Source organism: Notolepis coatsorum, assembly GCF_963971535.1.
Source record: "Notolepis coatsorum genome assembly, chromosome: 14".
NCBI classification, from domain to species: Eukaryota; Metazoa; Chordata; class Actinopteri; order Aulopiformes; family Paralepididae; genus Notolepis; species Notolepis coatsorum.
Genome location: NC_140178.1, coordinates 45,794,800 through 45,812,432, shown reverse-complemented (window position 1 = coordinate 45,812,432; position 17,633 = coordinate 45,794,800). Strand labels below are relative to the sequence as shown.

The window sequence follows — 17,633 nt, the reverse complement described above, 5'->3', positions numbered from 1 at the left end:
CTGTCTGTCTGTCTGTCTGTCTGTCTGTCTGTCTGTCTGTCTGTCTGTCTGTCTGTCTGTCTGTCTCCTCTCTCTCTCTCTCTCTCTCTCTTCTCTCTCTCTCTCTCTCTCTCTCTCTCTCTCTCTCTCTCTCTCTCTCTCTCTCTCTCTCTCTCAATTCAATTCAAATGGGTTTTATTGACATGGGAAACATACGTTTACATTGCCAAAGCCAACAAAACAAAACAATCAAACAGAGAAAATAAAAGAAATCAGTACATCATACAGAATTTCTTGTATGATTGACAGTCTTTATGTGGTTGTATTCCATTGGATGTCCTTTTATGTCACAGCAGCTCACAAATCTTGCTCCTGTGTTTGCACATTGTTGTATTTCATCCAGTAGGTATGGAAGTTTTGAGTTATTTTCCATGTTTTCAAAGTCTCTTTGGGTGTTTGCAATTTGTGGGAAGTATTCGTCTCTGATGTCTTGGTATAGTGCGCAGGTTGTTAAGAAGTGGAGCTCGGTTTCCACCTCTTCTTGTGTGCAGTGGGTGCATAGTCTGTCTTCTCTTGGGAGCCAGGTCTACCTATGGTGGCTGTAGCTGAGGGGTACAATTCCCTGACTGTATTGTTAGATATGATATTTAATACCACTACCTCATGTACTTTAACTTCTGGCCACCCAGTACAAGATATAAGTATGATGAACACTTTCCCACCTGATGAAACGAACCAACACAAATGTACCAAATCGAATATTTAATACAGCAAAGGGTGTATACAACATTCACTTAATTACATTTATGATTTGAAATATTGAATATGCACTTTTATGGCAAATGAGTATTCGTAGGTAAATCAACATTGAATGTCCAATCTCTGGTTGCGCAGGGAGTAAGTATACAACCTGGAATATTTAGGAAACGATAGCGATGGTACTTAAATGATTATAGCTGGATACACTAAGGGGGGGGGGGTCCCGCTGGTTGTAAGACAGTAGGAGGGGGGGGTTAGAGAAGCCGCTGGCGGTATCCCATCTGGCCGACGGTGTCTTGGGAGAATCCAAAGTCTTAGACACAGTGCCCACAGAACCTCGGGCCGCAGACGAATACAGCTGGACCCTCTGTGGAACGGTATCTGCCGGTCCACAACGGAGAGACGTGGTGCGACCTCACGTGTAGAGCGCCGCCTCACCTGGAGTCCTCTCCGGGGGGTAATTCCAACACTCGACAGTGTTGGCCTTTATCCATGGAATAATCAAAGCACACAAAGCATAATCCAAGAGCCGTGGAAGGCTCGCCGTCGTCGGGTAGAGTAATCCAATATACAGGTCCAGTCGCTCTTGACCCGGAGCTCCTCGGATGCAATCACCACTAGGGGTCTGACCAGCCTGGATAAGCGTCCAGATAACGTCAGGAACGATGGGGGTACTGATAACTGTAGAACTCGAACCGAACGATGCACCATACATAAATAGACTATTATTAGCTTAATAGAATACGTCCAACTCGACGGTATGGTGCCAAACTATGACCATTCAACTATTAATCTACACGATATCTCAATGCCTATTCTGGGCCAAGTAGGCCCTACTACACTGCACGTGCTTCGTGGGGAGGCTTTTGCGTCTGTCACTCTGTTGGAGGGTAAAGAACTGGACTAAAAGAAGGTTCTACTTTACGAGCGCCATATATATATGCGCTATGAACAAATAGTACCACACGTATTTCGCCCGACATATTACTGCGCGGAACCGGGGGTTTGCCTCGACATGTTAGGCGGCACGATTGAACTTGGACCTAGGGGTATGGCAACCTGGCGCCAGGTTCTCGTCCAATGGTAGAATGAAACTATTATGGGCTGTTTAGTAGAAACGGGGATATTCAATGCATATTGTACAAGGAATATACAGGGGATATCAAACGATATACAAATACAATTAAATATATATATATAAATAAATATACATATTCGGTTTAATCTGATCCTTCACAACAGCCGCCCCCTAATTAGTCCCACCTAATTAGCTAAGCAGAGACAGATTAACCGCACTGTCTTCCACTCAAGGTCCGCTGTAAGGTCAGTCAACTCACAAAGTCATAGGGTCATGGTCATCATCGATAGTATCTGGGAGTCGGGGCAGTTCTATGAGCCTCGCCACGGGCCGTGTGTAGGTGCGCCCTTGGACGAGTACTTCAGCTGCTCGGACCTTGCCATCGGCACCGGTGATCACTTTGCTTACGCGGCCAGCCGGCCACATAGCTCTGGGGAGTGACTGGTCAACTATCATGACGACTGTTCCTTCTGTCAAATTGTCTCTCTCTTTTACCCACTTCTGGCGGGTCTGTAGAGACGGTAGGTAGTGAAGTAGGAAGCTGCTCCAAAACTTGTCAGCTAGTACTTGGCTGTATCTCCACAGTCTTCGGCCGTTCGCTTCTTCGGGCCTGTACATTGTCTGGGGTAGCGCGGGGTCCAGCCGCCCCATTAGGAGTGTGTTGGGGGTGACTGGGTCGACATCTGCTACATCACTGGAGACGTAACCGAGGGGCTTTGAGTTCAATACTCCCTCGATCTCCGTGAGGACTGTCATTAGGACTTCCTCTGCCACAGTCTGGGCTCCGAGTACGGCATACAGGGCTGTCTTTATAGAACGTACTTCTCGTTCCCAGGTTCCACCGAAGTGGGGTGCGTTCGGGGGATTAAACTGGAAGTCAATCTGGGCTGGAGCGAGGTGGGTCTTAAGTTCTGGGCCCATAGCTTGGAAGCTCTCTCTCAGCTCTCTTTCTCCGCCTTTGAAGTTGGTCCCGTGATCAGACAACAATGTAGACGGTTGTCCTTTCCGTGATATGAATCTCCGGAAGGCCATAAGGAATGAGTCTGTGCTCATGGTCGGAAGGAGCTCGATATGTATCGCTCTGGTGGTCATGCATTTGAATACAATACCCCACCGCTTCTCGGTGCCTCTTCCTCTCTTTATATACAACGGGCCAAAACAGTCCATGCCTGTGGAGTGGAATGGCTTGTCGCCGATTTGGAGGCGACAGGGGGGTAGGTCAGCCATCCGTGGTATGCTGGGCTGCGCGCGCCACTTACGGCAGTCTAGACAGGTTCGCTGGAAGCGCCGTACTGCTTCTCTGCCTTGCAATATCCAATAACGACGTCTGATCTCCGCGAAGACTCTCTCTGCTCCGGCGTGGTGCACATCCTCGTCGTATTTCTTTATGATCAGCTCTGTGACCTTGTGTCGGCTGTTCAAGACGATCGGGTGCTTAATGTCATCTGGTAGATCGGGGGCTCTCCGCAGGCGACCACCCACTCTGATGAGATTATGTGCGTCACTCTCTGGTGCCAGGTGAATCAGTCTGCTGTCTGATGGGACGGGGTTTCCTCCCTGTAGACAGTCTAGCTCATTGGGGAACGAGTCTCTCTGGGCTCGTTGTAGTAGAAGAAGTTCTGCTTCTTCGTAGTCAGCTGCTGACATGTCAGTGGTGGACTGAATCTCTGGGTGGTGCCGCAGGAATGTTCTTTGTTGCGCACTCTCTAGGGTAATGCAGTCATCTATGTTCGGGTCTGTGGAGGCGACAGTGCTCAGTCCACAGAACATAGGCTTCTTGTTCTCAGCCTCCTCGCTACTTGCTTCCCTCGGGGTGGGCGTAGGCCAATCTCCTTCCGGGAGCTGGAGGAATGCTGGTCCGTCACTGTAGATGTTGCGACGGGTTAGGTCATCCAGGGACATTCCCCGGGTGATGACGTCAGCTGGGTTGTGTTTGGTATCCACATACCTCCAGCTTGCTTCTTCCGTTAATTCTTGAATCTCGGTGACTCTGACTCCCACGAAGACTTTGTATCTGCATGAATCAGACTTAATCCATGTGAGTACTGTCGTGGAATCTGACCACAAGATTGTTCTATGCACCGGAATGGTGAGTTCACGTTGGATTAACGTGGCTAGATGCGCTCCTGCGAGGGCTGCGCAGAGCTCTAGACGTGGGATAGATTGTTGCTTACGTGGGGCTATCCTTGAGCGGGCCAGTATGAAAGCAGTGTGTATCTCTCCTCCCATCTCTTGGGCACGCAAATAAGCAACCGATCCGTAGGCTACTTCGGAGGCATCGCTGAAGACGTGTAGCTCAATCTCGCATGTCTCTGGCCTCACTGTGGATGGGAAGTAGCTGCGGCGTATATTGACACCTGGGAGTGAGCGGAGTTCCGTCTCCCACTCTCTCCATGTTGAGGCAAGGTGTGCGGGTATTGGGTCGTCCCAGCCCTGGTCCTTGTCCCATAGTGCTCGTACAATCATCTTTGCCCTGGTGGTGTAGGGTAGAATACATCCCAGCGGGTCATATTGTCTGGCGAGTGTTCTGTACACACTCCGTCTGGTGGTCGGTATCGCCGCCGACCTTCCTTGCTCTGGAGCCAAGGGTTTGTGTCTATAGTGGAGCGAGTCTGTTTTGAAGCGCCAGACTAATCCTAGTGTCATTTCTTGGGCTTCTCCTGGGATTGTCGCCATCCAGGTCTCGCTGCTGGCAGCCTTGTCTGCGGAGGAGAGGCTGCGCAATACGTGCGGGTCACTGCTGGCCCACTGCCTGAGATCAAAGCCTCCTTTGATTAGGGAGGCGCGTAACTTGATTAGGAGAGCCTCGGCTTCTTCTTGAGTCGAGACGCTTTGTAGACAGTTGTCTATGTAGAAACTGTTCTTCACACTGTGTTGGACCTCTTCATCTGCTGCTGGGTCCTCTGTGACGTGTTTCTGTAGTGCAAATGTAGCACAGCACGGGCTGCATGTGGTTCCGAAGGGGAGTACTTCCCACTGGTAGATGGATGGGTTCTCATCTCCGATCTTCTCTCTCCATAGGAACCGTAGCAGAGGCTTGTCCTCCTCTACTAGTCTCACTTGCAAGAACATCCCTTTGATATCCCCGCTTATAGCCACCTTGTCCTGGCGGAAGCGCAGTAGCACGCCTAGTAGGGAGGGGCCGAGTGTGGGGCCGGGCAAGAGCTCTTTATTCAGATTTTGGGATCCGATCTGGTAGCTGCAGTTAAACACAATGCGATCCTTGCCATTGTGATGGACCTTGTGATGCGGCACGTACCATGATTCGGTCGTCTGATCGGCCTCTTTAATGTCAATCTTTGTTACGTGTCCCGCTGTGATTAGCTTCTCAATCTCAGCTCGGTACACACTCTGTTGAGCGGGGTCTTTGGCTAGGCGCCGCTCTGTGTTCAGTAGATAGCGCTCCGTGGCGTCTTTCTTTGCGTGAAAGGGGGGCATTCCCTCTCGCCTCAGGAGTGGAGTTGCGTATCTCATCACTCCGCCGACTGTGACTCTCTTTGTCCCCTGCTCGAGTAGGTGGATGGCGTAAATGTCTTCTTTAGAGCGAATGTCTTTCTTTTCGTTCTTAAAGGGCATTGTCTCTAGGGTCCATAGCCTCTCGACATGCTGCAGGAGAGTGGTGTCTTCTTCTGTCGTTCTGGAGTGGAAGCAGCTAGTGGCTGCGGTTCGGTTGAGAGATTTAGCGAGGGGGCCTTGTAATGTCCATCCTAGGCGGGTCTCGACTGCTGCAGGACAGCCTCGGGGACCTGTATGGACCCGGTCAATCGGGACTATGAGTTCTGCATGGTCGGAGCCTATCAACAGGGTCGGGGTAGCGCCGTCTATGAGCGGGATAGGTAATTGGCGCAGGTGCACATATTTATCCATCAACTTGGTGACAGGGTAGGTGTACTGCGAGAGTCCTATTTCTTGGCTGGTGAAAGCATTTGTGATCTCGTACCGTCGCTCTGGCTGCCCGTTGGCTGCGATAGTGAAGGAGACATTCTCGCCCTTTATCGTCTTTAAATCTCTTCTTATTGTCCGAATCGTCATTTTGTTCTTGCTCCCCCGCAGTCCCAGTTGAGTCGCAGCGGAGGCGAGCAGAAGGGTCTTCTCTGACCCGTCATCAAGGACGGCGTAAGTGTCCATGACTTTATCCTGGTAGCTCAATGTCACACGGACTACCTTTAAGAGCACTTGAGCTCCGTTGCTGCTGGCGGGGTCAATGTACATGACACTTGCCTTGGTGCCGCTCCGTGGTGCAGGTATAGGCCGTCTTCCGTTACTATCGTGTAGTATATCTAGATGGGCTCCATCGCACCGGCTGCACCTTTTCTTTAGGCGGCATTCGGCTGCCATGTGGGGCCGCGCACATCGATAACAGCGCCGGTTGGACTTTATCCATTGGCTCACTTCTTCTGCATTCATCTTTGTGAATGAGTCACATTGTGACAGCCAGTGTTCTTTCTCACAGTAGGGACACGCTATCTTCCACTTCTCCTTTCTCGAGGGGGTGCTGTGACTCTTACTGCTCGGTACTGACTCTGATTGGTGCATGACAGTCACCGATCTTCTTCCATCACTTATTCTCCTGGGTCCCTCTCTGGAGCTTGGCGTGCTCCGCCCGAAGGTGTCCAGTCGTAAGCTGCTGACCTCTCTCGCCAGGAAGTCGGCCAGATCAAGGAGGGATGGCTCGGGGCCGTCGGGATCTCGGTAGTCCCTCTGCCGCCGAAAGCGCTCCTGTCTTGCGGGTGGCAGCTTCTCCAAAATCCTCTCAACGTTAGAGTTGGCGTACAGCTCATGCCTGCCCTTCTCCCGTTGAGCTCCCAGCATCCCCACCAGGGACTGCACTTTGATTGACAGGTCGTCTAGTGAGCGATTGTCTGTGGCTGGGGGTAGGCGGTCAATATGCCTTATCTCCTGGATTACGTAATCCCATATACGTCCATATCTTTGATCCAGCGCTGCAAGGGCCGCTGTGTATGGGGTCGAGGAGGTAGCATAGGCTAGCGCTATATTGTGCGCTCGCGGTACTTTCAGGTGCTTCAATAATATCGCATACTTGTGGCGTTCATCAGCGACATCCACCATCATTGTCTCTAAGCACATCCGGAGCTCCGTGTACTGTGCTCGACTCTCATAGGCGAAGTCTGGGAATGACGGCGTGGCGTTGTATGACGCCGTGGATGGCGGATACATCGGCGAGCGTTGGGGGAGAGACCTCCTGGGCGAGTCCCCTCTTGCGCCTCGCTGTGGGCTGGTACTGGCAGGGTACCATGGCCCGCTGGTCCAGGTACTGTTCCTCGGGGCTGGTCGTGCGTCGTGCTCACCCGTAAATAGAGTCGGGGGTCTGTAGCGCAGCGCCGCGGGGGTATAGCCTGGACTGTATGGGACCTCCTGGTCCGGTGGAGTACTGTGCTGTCGTCGGGCTTGGTTCTCCTCTTCTCCCTCTTCTTCTTCTATCAAATCTTCCAGATCTTGTAATCGTTTATTTAGCTTCTCCGCAGTGTAGGCCGCTCCTTCCTTGTAGCTGGGTCTCGCTTGGACCGGTATGGGAAGGGGGTCTGCGGGGGGTCTAGACTCGGTCTGTTGGTCAAGTTCAGGGTCGCTTGCTCGTTGCGGTGACGCTGCTCTTGACTGCTGTCTCGATGAGTTCCTTGAGCCCCTGGCGGAGGGAGAGGGAGTTGTCCTTTTGATCAGCTGCTCTATTAGTTGCGCTTGTAGTCTGTCGCGCTCTGCGTCTCTTTGGGCACCGGCAGCGGCGCGCTGGGCGTCGGCGGCGGCGCGCTCTGTTTCTCTTTGGGCACCGGCAGCGGCGCGCTGGGCGTCGGCCCGGTCTCTTGCCATATTCTCTTCCATCTGGAAGCGTCTCATCTCCAGACTTGTGCGCTGTTCTTCGCTCCGTTGCTGTGCTTGGAGGTGTTCGCGCTCGCTGGTCGCCTGGGCTTGGAGACGTTCGCGCTCGCTAAGCGTCTGTGCTTGGAGCCGATCGCGTTCGGTAGAGGCTGTCAGGCTGACGAGGAACGCCTGTTGTAGTATCCTCTCTGCTTCGCTGGGGGAAGGCGGTAGTGGAGGTGAGCCGCTCCTGCGTGAACCGCTCCTGGGGGTACTCGTTGGGGAGTCCTGGAGCTCTAGTTCCTCGGCGCTCTCCTCTTCTTCTTCCGTGCAGAGTTCTCTCTCTGTAGGGTTGTCTTCCTCCCGGGGCGTGTCGGGGACTACTTCTTTAGTAGTGGCGGGGGGTAAAGGCATGTCAATTCCCTCCTGGTCCCCACCGTGGGCTTGGTCAGTTACATTAGGACCTACTAGGGCCTCTGTGGTCGGGGAAACCTGGTCGTTAAGGTCAGACATAATTTTACTTTCTACTTTTACCACGTTTACCATTTGTCGAAGGCTAGGTAGTTGACTGACAGTGTAAGCCTCTAAGTACTGAGGTGTCTGTCGTCTGCGCCGCGGGCGTTCTAGGTTAGGAGGATCGTTTCGTGGAGTGTTCATCATAGGCCATTTCGATATTAATAACACTATATTAATATTACACTAGTTACCATCCGGCTCGAAGGACCAATTGTAGCTGAGGGGTACAATTCCCTGACTGTATTGTTAGATATGATATTTAATACCACTACCTCATGTACTTTAACTTCTGGCCACCCAGTACAAGATATAAGTATGATGAACACTTTCCCACCTGATGAAACGAACCAACACAAATGTACCAAATCGAATATTTAATACAGCAAAGGGTGTATACAACATTCACTTAATTACATTTATGATTTGAAATATTGAATATGCACTTTTATGGCAAATGAGTATTCGTAGGTAAATCAACATTGAATGTCCAATCTCTGGTTGCGCAGGGAGTAAGTATACAACCTGGAATATTTAGGAAACGATAGCGATGGTACTTAAATGATTATAGCTGGATACACTAAGGGGGGGGGGGGGGGGTCCCGCTGGTTGTAAGACAGTAGGAGGGGGGGGTTAGAGAAGCCGCTGGCGGTATCCCATCTGGCCGACGGTGTCTTGGGAGAATCCAAAGTCTTAGACACAGTGCCCACAGAACCTCGGGCCGCAGACGAATACAGCTGGACCCTCTGTGGAACGGTATCTGCCGGTCCACAACGGAGAGACGTGGTGCGACCTCACGTGTAGAGCGCCGCCTCACCTGGAGTCCTCTCCGGGGGGTAATTCCAACACTCGACAGTGTTGGCCTTTATCCATGGAATAATCAAAGCACACAAAGCATAATCCAAGAGCCGTGGAAGGCTCGCCGTCGTCGGGTAGAGTAATCCAATATACAGGTCCAGTCGCTCTTGACCCGGAGCTCCTCGGATGCAATCACCACTAGGGGTCTGACCAGCCTGGATAAGCGTCCAGATAACGTCAGGAACGATGGGGGTACTGATAACTGTAGAACTCGAACCGAACGATGCACCATACATAAATAGACTATTATTAGCTTAATAGAATACGTCCAACTCGACGGTATGGTGCCAAACTATGACCATTCAACTATTAATCTACACGATATCTCAATGCCTATTCTGGGCCAAGTAGGCCCTACTACACCGCACGTGCTTCGTGGGGAGGCTTTTGCGTCTGTCACTCTGTTGGAGGGTAAAGAACTGGACTAAAAGAAGGTTCTACTTTACGAGCGCCATATATATATGCGCTATGAACAAATAGTACCACACGTATTTCGCCCGACATATTACTGCGCGGAACCGGGGGTTTGCCTCGACATGTTAGGCGGCACGATTGAACTTGGACCTAGGGGTATGGCAACCTGGCGCCAGGTTCTCGTCCAATGGTAGAATGAAACTATTATGGGCTGTTTAGTAGAAACGGGGATATTCAATGCATATTGTACAAGGAATATACAGGGGATATCAAACGATATACAAATACAATTAAATATATATATATAAATAAATATACATATTCGGTTTAATCTGATCCTTCACAACAGTGGCCTTTCTTGATGGCTATGCTGTGCTCGCTGAGTCTGTATCTGTATCTATCTACTTTCCCTCATCCCTTTTCCCCCTCCCCCCTACTTTCCTTGCCCTATTTTTTGTCCTGATTGTAAAGCGACCTTGGGTTCTATGAAAGGCGCTATATAAATTTGATCTATTATTATTATTATTAGTCAATGATCTTCTTAGTTTTGGGTCAGTCACAGTGCTCATGTATTCTGCCACTGTGTACTCTCTGTTTAGGGCCAAATAGCATTTCAATTTGCTCTGGTTTTGGGTTGATTCTTTCCAATGTGTCAGATAGTTTTCTTTTCGTTTTCTTATAATTTGGTTTAGTCCAGTGTGGTTTCTCTCTGGTGGCTCTGCTTGTGTTTGTGAGCAGAGTCCCAGAACCATCTGGCGGAGTGGGCTCACTCAATGGTCTCTCTGTAGGTGAGGGCTTTGTTGTGGAGTGTGTCTGGGTCACTTTATTTTAGGTGATTGTAGAATTTAAATGCTCTTTTTTGGATTTAGATGATTAGTGGGTATCTTCCTAGTTCTGCTCTGCATGTGTAGACACGTGAATGTGTCTGACTGTGTTCATTATAACTGTTGTATAATTATTATGACCCGTTTGCTCTTGGGCCCGGCGGGGCATCGTGGAGGACTAACACTAGGGGGAGCTGGTTGGCGTTGGTCTGGTAGTCGGTAGAGAAATGCGAAGAGGACCGGTATCCAGGAGGAGCCACATGTGCGGGGTCTCTTCGGCGTTATCCACGGAGGCGAGTGGACGTGTTGGCCACGAGCATTCCACTTGTTGAAACACGTGAAATACCAATTGTGCACCGGAGCAGAAGAAGTAACGCCGTGTGCCGTAAGCTTATCCATAATAAGTATAGTGATTAGGGTACGCCAAAGACGAAGAGGACGTTCGGCAGACGGGCTGTGAAGATGAACATTAAAGTGTTGCGTATTAGCACGTATAGTCGGGGAGTCAGCCTAGCCATTTCGGCTATTAGCTTAGCTCAAGTATAGTGCACTAGCGTTGTTAGCTTAGCACGTCGTATCGCCGGTTTCCAGCGGCAGGAGGATTCGAGCCTGAGGGATTTTTTTTTTTTTATATTTTATTTTTTTATTATTTTTTAAACAAACATATAAACAAACATGACAACACACGATAAGATATACAAGCATTAATTGTCAGGGCACATCCAATGAGATCACATTTTAGTTAGTTGTCTTATATAAGATATACCCCTAATACCTGTTATCTAAAAACCTACACACATATGCTCCAGCTCGAACCCCCCCCTCCCGGACCCCACCTTGAGAAGTACCTCCACTATCCCTCGCACCTAACCAGACACTACCATTATAAGCTAGTTTTTATTCTCTCCACCACTTCTAACCACATTGACATTTTGGATTCATTGAGACCCAGAATTCTTGCTGTAGATATTTCTTGGTAAATTACATCGAGATATGTAAGAAACCAAACTTTACGGCACATTTTTTCCGGTTGAAACCAGCGTGATGCGATCAGCTTTTTAGCTACTGTGATACCCGATAAAACCAATCTCTTTAGCTGTGGATTCACTGCAAACTCAAAAACATCATTCAATAGTAATACCGAGGGGTGTACAGGTATATTCCAAGATACGAGTTTTGATATTTGTTGGGTCACATCTTTCCAGAATGCCTTAACTGGTGAGCAGTCCCAATACATGTGCATAAATGTCCCTTCGTCCCCATTTGTACATTGGGAGCATTTGGAGTCTTGTTTAAGCCCCATTCGGCACAGTCTTATAGGAGTCAAGTATGTCCTGTGAATATAGTTAAGATTGATTTGTTGATGATCCGGGTTCCTTGATGTAAGTCGGACATTTGCCCAGGCTCCTTGCCAATCAAAGTCATTTTCCAGGTCTGGTATATCCCTCCTCCAGACAGAGTCTAGTTGGAGGGTTTCATACGAGGACGTTAGTAATTGATGATAAAATTCTGAAACAAAACCTCTCGATGTCTCTCTTTCGTAGAAGAATTTATGGTATCTGTGGTGTTCAATTGGTCTGTCTAATGGAACACCGTGAGACTTCAAACATAGCTGTAACTGTTTGTAAAAAAGCCATGTGGACTTGGTGAGATTAAATTTTTTGCGTATTTCTTTATCACTACAAAAACCCTGTTTGTTAAAAACATCCCCTAATGAGTGTATGCCTTGCTCTTCCCATATAGGGAATCTTATAGGTAGTTTTCCAATTAAGAGTGCATTGTTATTGAATAAGGGAGTATGATTGTGCCATTTTTGTGGGTTAGGATTTTTTTTTTGTGATTCACGCCATATCTGGATCGCATGAGTAATTATGGGGCCAAATTTTCGTTCACAGTGCTTGATTGGTAGTTTAGTGTATGCTATGTCCTTCAGTCTATGTGGGGCTACTATGTTTTCTTCTAATTTTCTCCAGGATACTAATGCTTGGGGGTCAAACCATGTTGTCAATGGACTTAATGTGTACGCCTTAAAATATAGGAAAAAATCTGGAAATGCCATGCCACCATCTGCTTTATTTCTCTGTGCGGTGGATCTTTTTATACGTGGTGGTTTGTTATTCCAAATAAATTTGTATATGGAGGAGTGTAATCTTTTCCAGTAACCCTCTGGAGGGGGTAACGGTAGCATTGAACTGAAGAAGTTGATTCTAGGTAGTACATCCATCTTAACTATTGATATCCGTGCTTGTACTGTGTTTTTAAGTTTTGCCCATCTATCAAGGTCGTCTTTGATTTTGTTTTGGATTTTTGTGTAGTTGTGCTTCACCGTTTGTCTTATGGTGGGGAATATTTCCACTCCCAAGCATCTGAAATGTTTTACCATCGGTATCTCTCCTGGGAGGGTTGTATCTTTTTTTGCAGGGGTGTTAAGTGGAAGGAAAGCCGACTTCGGCCAATTTATCTTAAATCCCGATAAATCACCAAAGTCCTCAATCAACTTGAGCAGATGCCTGAGGGATTCTACGGGACATTCACAACATTGCTACCGACTACCTGCCGACAGCCAGCCCAGCCTCTTCTTGGTATCACAGGTGACGGTTTCTCGGGACCTTTTACGGCCAAATAACTCCAGACAATTGCTATGTGGGGCTAACCAGCACTCAGACTATACTCTCATTCAAGGGCGAGTCGAGTAAAAGTACATTTCACGCCTACAGCGCTGCAGAGTATTGACTATTTATTTTGTAGCATGCTCGCTAAGAGTGAAGGGGCCGTCCCGTTTTGGGCCACTACGTTCCCGAGCCACGACAGGGCGCTCCAACGTTTATTATTTTGGTAATGCCGGCTTAGCTCTAGGGACTATTCTAAAGTGTGGGCCCCACTTATGTTTGGTTTATTTCGTGTGTTATGTTACCAGTGTTTTCAGACTGGAAAGTATGTGCTGCAAGTGTTTATCCGTGCAGTAGCACAGTTGTGCACAACATTATTAGTGTGCCGCCACAGGGCAAGGGTATATCCATGACGTACAGTGCTACGCGTGGCACTACTTTAAAGGGGACGTTCACTGTGTGAACTCTGGGTAATGTAGTGCTTTCTTTACCTAAGAGGCAAAGAGACTGTGAATGGAAGAAGCAGTACTGGGAACAAGTGTAATGTGACTGTTACTTTTGCGTTTTGATTACAGTAAAGCTCAGCTGAGAACTGTATACCAGTTGTGCTGTGTCTACCTTCATTTACTGAGGATAGGGAATTAATTGTCGCCCTGTATTGCTAACGTGATTTCTCAACAGCGGAGCAATAAGGTAACATTTTGGGGAAGACTATATTGATCACTACTTTCGGGTGTGAGGGGGTACAACGCTTATTAGACAGGACGCAGTTGTTAAGGGGGGTTACAGGGTATTGATGAATATTGGTCATTATAAAATCCTGCATGACTACTGTACCTGTTCCTAGGTTAGTAAATCTTAAGGCCCTGCCTACTGCATTCCTATCCTTTACGTCTAGAAACGCGGCCGCTACAGTTGGGGGTTCAAGTCAAGTCAAGAGTTTTATTTGTCACGGCATACGAGTATACAATGAAATGTGGGTGGTCTTGCCCGCAACGATGTGCAATACAGTGGTACAACATATAATAGAATCCAATACAAAAAACATTGTGCAATAACAGGTAACAGGCAACATGGTGTGACATCTCGGCATTTGTACATAGTTATTTACAGAGTATATAGGACATGCTAGGTAGCTTTGGTAGTGCAATACACTGTTACTGTTGCTAATACTAGTTTAAAGTGGCCTTTCCTTTTGGCAATAAGTGTGGGTGTGTGCGGCGTGGGTGTGTGCGGCATGAGTGTGTGCCCGCTCATGTTAAAGTGTCAAAGTGGCTGCTAGTGTGTGAGCGTGCACAGCGTGCGTGTCGTGTGTGTGCTCATGTGTGCTTATGTGTGGATAGTTCAGTGTTCTGTGGTACTCAATGTTCATTGTTCAAGACTGATGGCCTGGGGGAAGAAGCTGAGCCTAAGCCTCTCTGTCCTAGTAGCTGGGGTTCGCAGGCGTCTGCCTGACCTCAGCAGCTGAAACAGGCTGTTATTGGGGTGGTGGGGGTCTTTCATTATTCTGCAGGCTCTGGATTTGCACCTCTTGTTGTATAGAACCTGCAGGGGAGGTAGTGCAATACCCGTGGTACGCTCGGCTGAGCGCACCACTCTCTGTAGGGCCTTCTTGTCCTGTGCCGTGCTGTTTCCATACCAGGCAGTGATGTTTCTGGTCAAGATGCTCTCTACAGCTCCTGAGTAGAAGGACTGGAGTATCTTCCCCGATACTCTGAACTTCCTTAACTGTCTCAGGTGGTAGAGGCGCTGTTTCGCCTTCTTTACTACTGTGTCTATGTGTGTTGACCATGTCAGATCCTCTGAGATGTGGACCCCCAGGTACTTAAAGCTGCTCACCCTGTCCACGGTAGCCCCGTTAATCATCAGTGGTGTGTGTGTCTCCTGCTGTCCTCTCCTATAATCCACGATCAGCTCCTTGGTTTTACCAATGTTCAGGAGCAGGCTGTTGTCCTGGCACCAGCGTTCCAGTACCTCAACCTCCTCCCGGTAGGCCTTCTCGTCGTTGTCCGAGATCAGCCCCACCACCACCGTGTCGTCTGCGAACTTCACTATGGAGTTGGAGCTGAACTTGGCCACACAATCGTGTGTGTAGAGTGAGTACAGCAGGGGGCTTGATGCTCAGGGTGATGGTGTTGGAGGTCTGACCCCCCACCCTGACCGCCTGGGGTCTTTCACTCAGAAAGTCCAGTACCCAGGCGCTCAGGGCGGAGCTCAGACCCAGCTCGATCAGCTTGTCCACCAGTCTGGTGGGGACTATGGTGTTGAACGCTGAGCTGTAGTCAATGAACAACAGTCTCACATAGCCCCCCTTCTGACGGTCAAGGTGAGAGAGGGTGCTATGCAGTACCTGGGAGACCGCGTCGTCAGTGGACCTGTTTGTCCTGTATGCAAATTGCATAGGATCCATATCACTGGGGAGGGAGGCACAAATGTGGTCCTTGACCAGCCTCTCGAAACATTTCATGACCACAGAGGTGAGTGCCACCGATCTGTAGTCATTTGGACATGTTGGGGAGGGTTTCTTCGGTACAGGGATGATGGTAGACATCTTGAAGCAGGCAGGGACCACTGACTCCGCCAGGGATTGATTAAATATGGCCAGCTGGTTGGCACAGGACTTAAGTATGCGTCCTGTTATACCATCTGGGCCAGCAGCCTTCCTGGTGTTCACCTGCATAAATGCTCTTCTCACACTGTGTTCCGACAACGAGAGAGCGTCCCCACCCCCCCGCGGTTGCCCCCCCCCTCCCCAACAGCCGGTGCGCCAGTGACGTCACTAGCCGGAGAGCCAGCAGCGCCACTGTCTACACCAAACTGGGCGTAGAAAGAGTTGAGCTTGTCCGCGAGGGAGGCGTCGTCGCTCCCCATTGAGGGGGCGCTGACTTTGTAGTCAGTTATTGTCTTCAGTCCCTGCCATAATCTTCTTGTGTCGTTTTGTGCCATTTGTGTCTCCAGTTTGTCAGCATATGTCCTCTTAGCAAGTTTAACAGCCTTGCGTAGAGTATAGACTGAAGCCTTATACTCCTCCATGTTTCCTGACTCTCTACCCAGGTTGTAAGCGGTGGTGCGAGAGTTCAGAGCTGCTCTAATAGTACTGTCCACCCACGGTTTCTGGTTTGGGAAAACCCGCACCTTTTTCGTGAGGACGATACTATCAGCTATTGTTGTTATATAGCTCACCACTGTGTCTGCGAGCTCGCTGACGTCACTGGCGCTGCCTTGGAACATGTCCCAATCCGTGTCTGCTAACACTTCCTGGAGCGTGGCCTCTGATTCGTCAGTCCACTTCTTTGTCTCACGTGACACGACGGCGTCACGTGATCTTTGTTGGTATGCGGGGAATAACAAGATGGAGTCGTGATCACTCGAGCTTGAAGACCCCGTTAATGGTGGAGCGGCTACTGCCTTGTAGCCGGCTCTGAACGGGGAATAACAGTGGTCTAGCGTGTTCCTCCCTCTCGTGGAGCAGGCGATGTGCTGAAAAAAGGACGGCATCACTTTCTTCAGGTTCGCCTGGTTGAAATCGCCAGCCACTATCATCGCCGCGTCCGGATGTTTTATCTGGTGTCTGTTCAGGTGATCATGTAGTTCTCCCAGCGCTTTGCCAGTATTCGCCTGTGGGGGAATATATACGGCGGTCATGATGACCGCGGTAAACTCCCGGGGGAGGTGGAACGGACGGCACAGGATAGAAAGGTGTTCCATGTCCGGGGAACACGAGCTCGAGAGAACATGCACCCCTTCGGGATTAACCCAGGAATTGTTCGTGAGGATGCAGACCCCGCCGCCGATACTCTTTCCTGAGGCTGCCGTTCGATCTGCACGTAATACGGTGAAGGCGTCCGAGGGAGAGACGCTTTTGTCCGGAGTCGCCGACGTGAGCCATGTTTCCGTGAAACACATGATGTTGATGTCTCTCATCTCCCATTGGAAGCGGACCCTCGCTCTCAGGTCATCCATCCTACCCTCCAACGAACGGGCATTCGCCAGAAAGATGGATGGAATTGCTGGGCGGTAAGCAGCTCTTTTTAATCTCAGCCTAATACCTACCAAGTGTCATGGAGAGGGACCCTGTCGGCCACCCGCCCCCTGCGGACGGGTGTCCCCCAGGGCTCGGTTTTAGGACCCCTTCTCTTCTCCCTCTACACTAAATCACTGGGTAACATTATCACGTCTCATGGCTTCTCCTACCACTGTTATGCCGACGATACTCAACTCTTCCTCTCCTTCCCTCCCTCAGATATCCACGTCTCTGAGCGGATCTCGGCCTGTCTGTCCGACATCTCTCCCTGGATGACGACCAACCACCTCAAACTGAACCTAAGCAAAACAGAATTGCTCCACCTGCCGGCCAAATCCTCCCCCCTGACCGACCTTTCCATCACAGTCGAGAATGCAGCTGTGACCGCGTCCCCGACCGCCAAGAACCTTGGTGTTGTCCTCGACGACCAGTTGAACTTCTCTGCTCACATCGCAGCGACAACCAGAACCTGCCGATTCCTCCTGAGCAACGTCAGAAGGATCCGCCCCTTCCTGACAAAAGAAGCCACCCAACTCCTCGTCCAATCAACAGTCATCTCCCGCCTCCACTACTGCAACGCACTGCTCGCTGGCCTCCCGGCCAATGCCACTAAGCCTCTTCAACTCATTCAGAACGCAGCGGCCCGCCTGATCTCAAACCTACCGAAGTCGGCCCATGTCACCCCACTTCTTAGGGACCTGCACTGGCTCCCCATTGCTGCACGAATCCGCTTCAAGGCCCTCGACCTAGCATACCGTGCG

General features: G+C 49.8%; 1 protein-coding gene across 1 annotated transcript in view; it reads right to left on the bottom strand.

Moving 5' to 3' along the window:
- grin2ba (glutamate receptor, ionotropic, N-methyl D-aspartate 2B-a) overlaps positions 1 to 17,633 on the bottom strand; it is a gene marked incomplete at its 3' end in the record, with an annotated part of 407,464 nt that overhangs the window by 83,900 nt on the left and 305,931 nt on the right. The window lies entirely within an intron of this gene.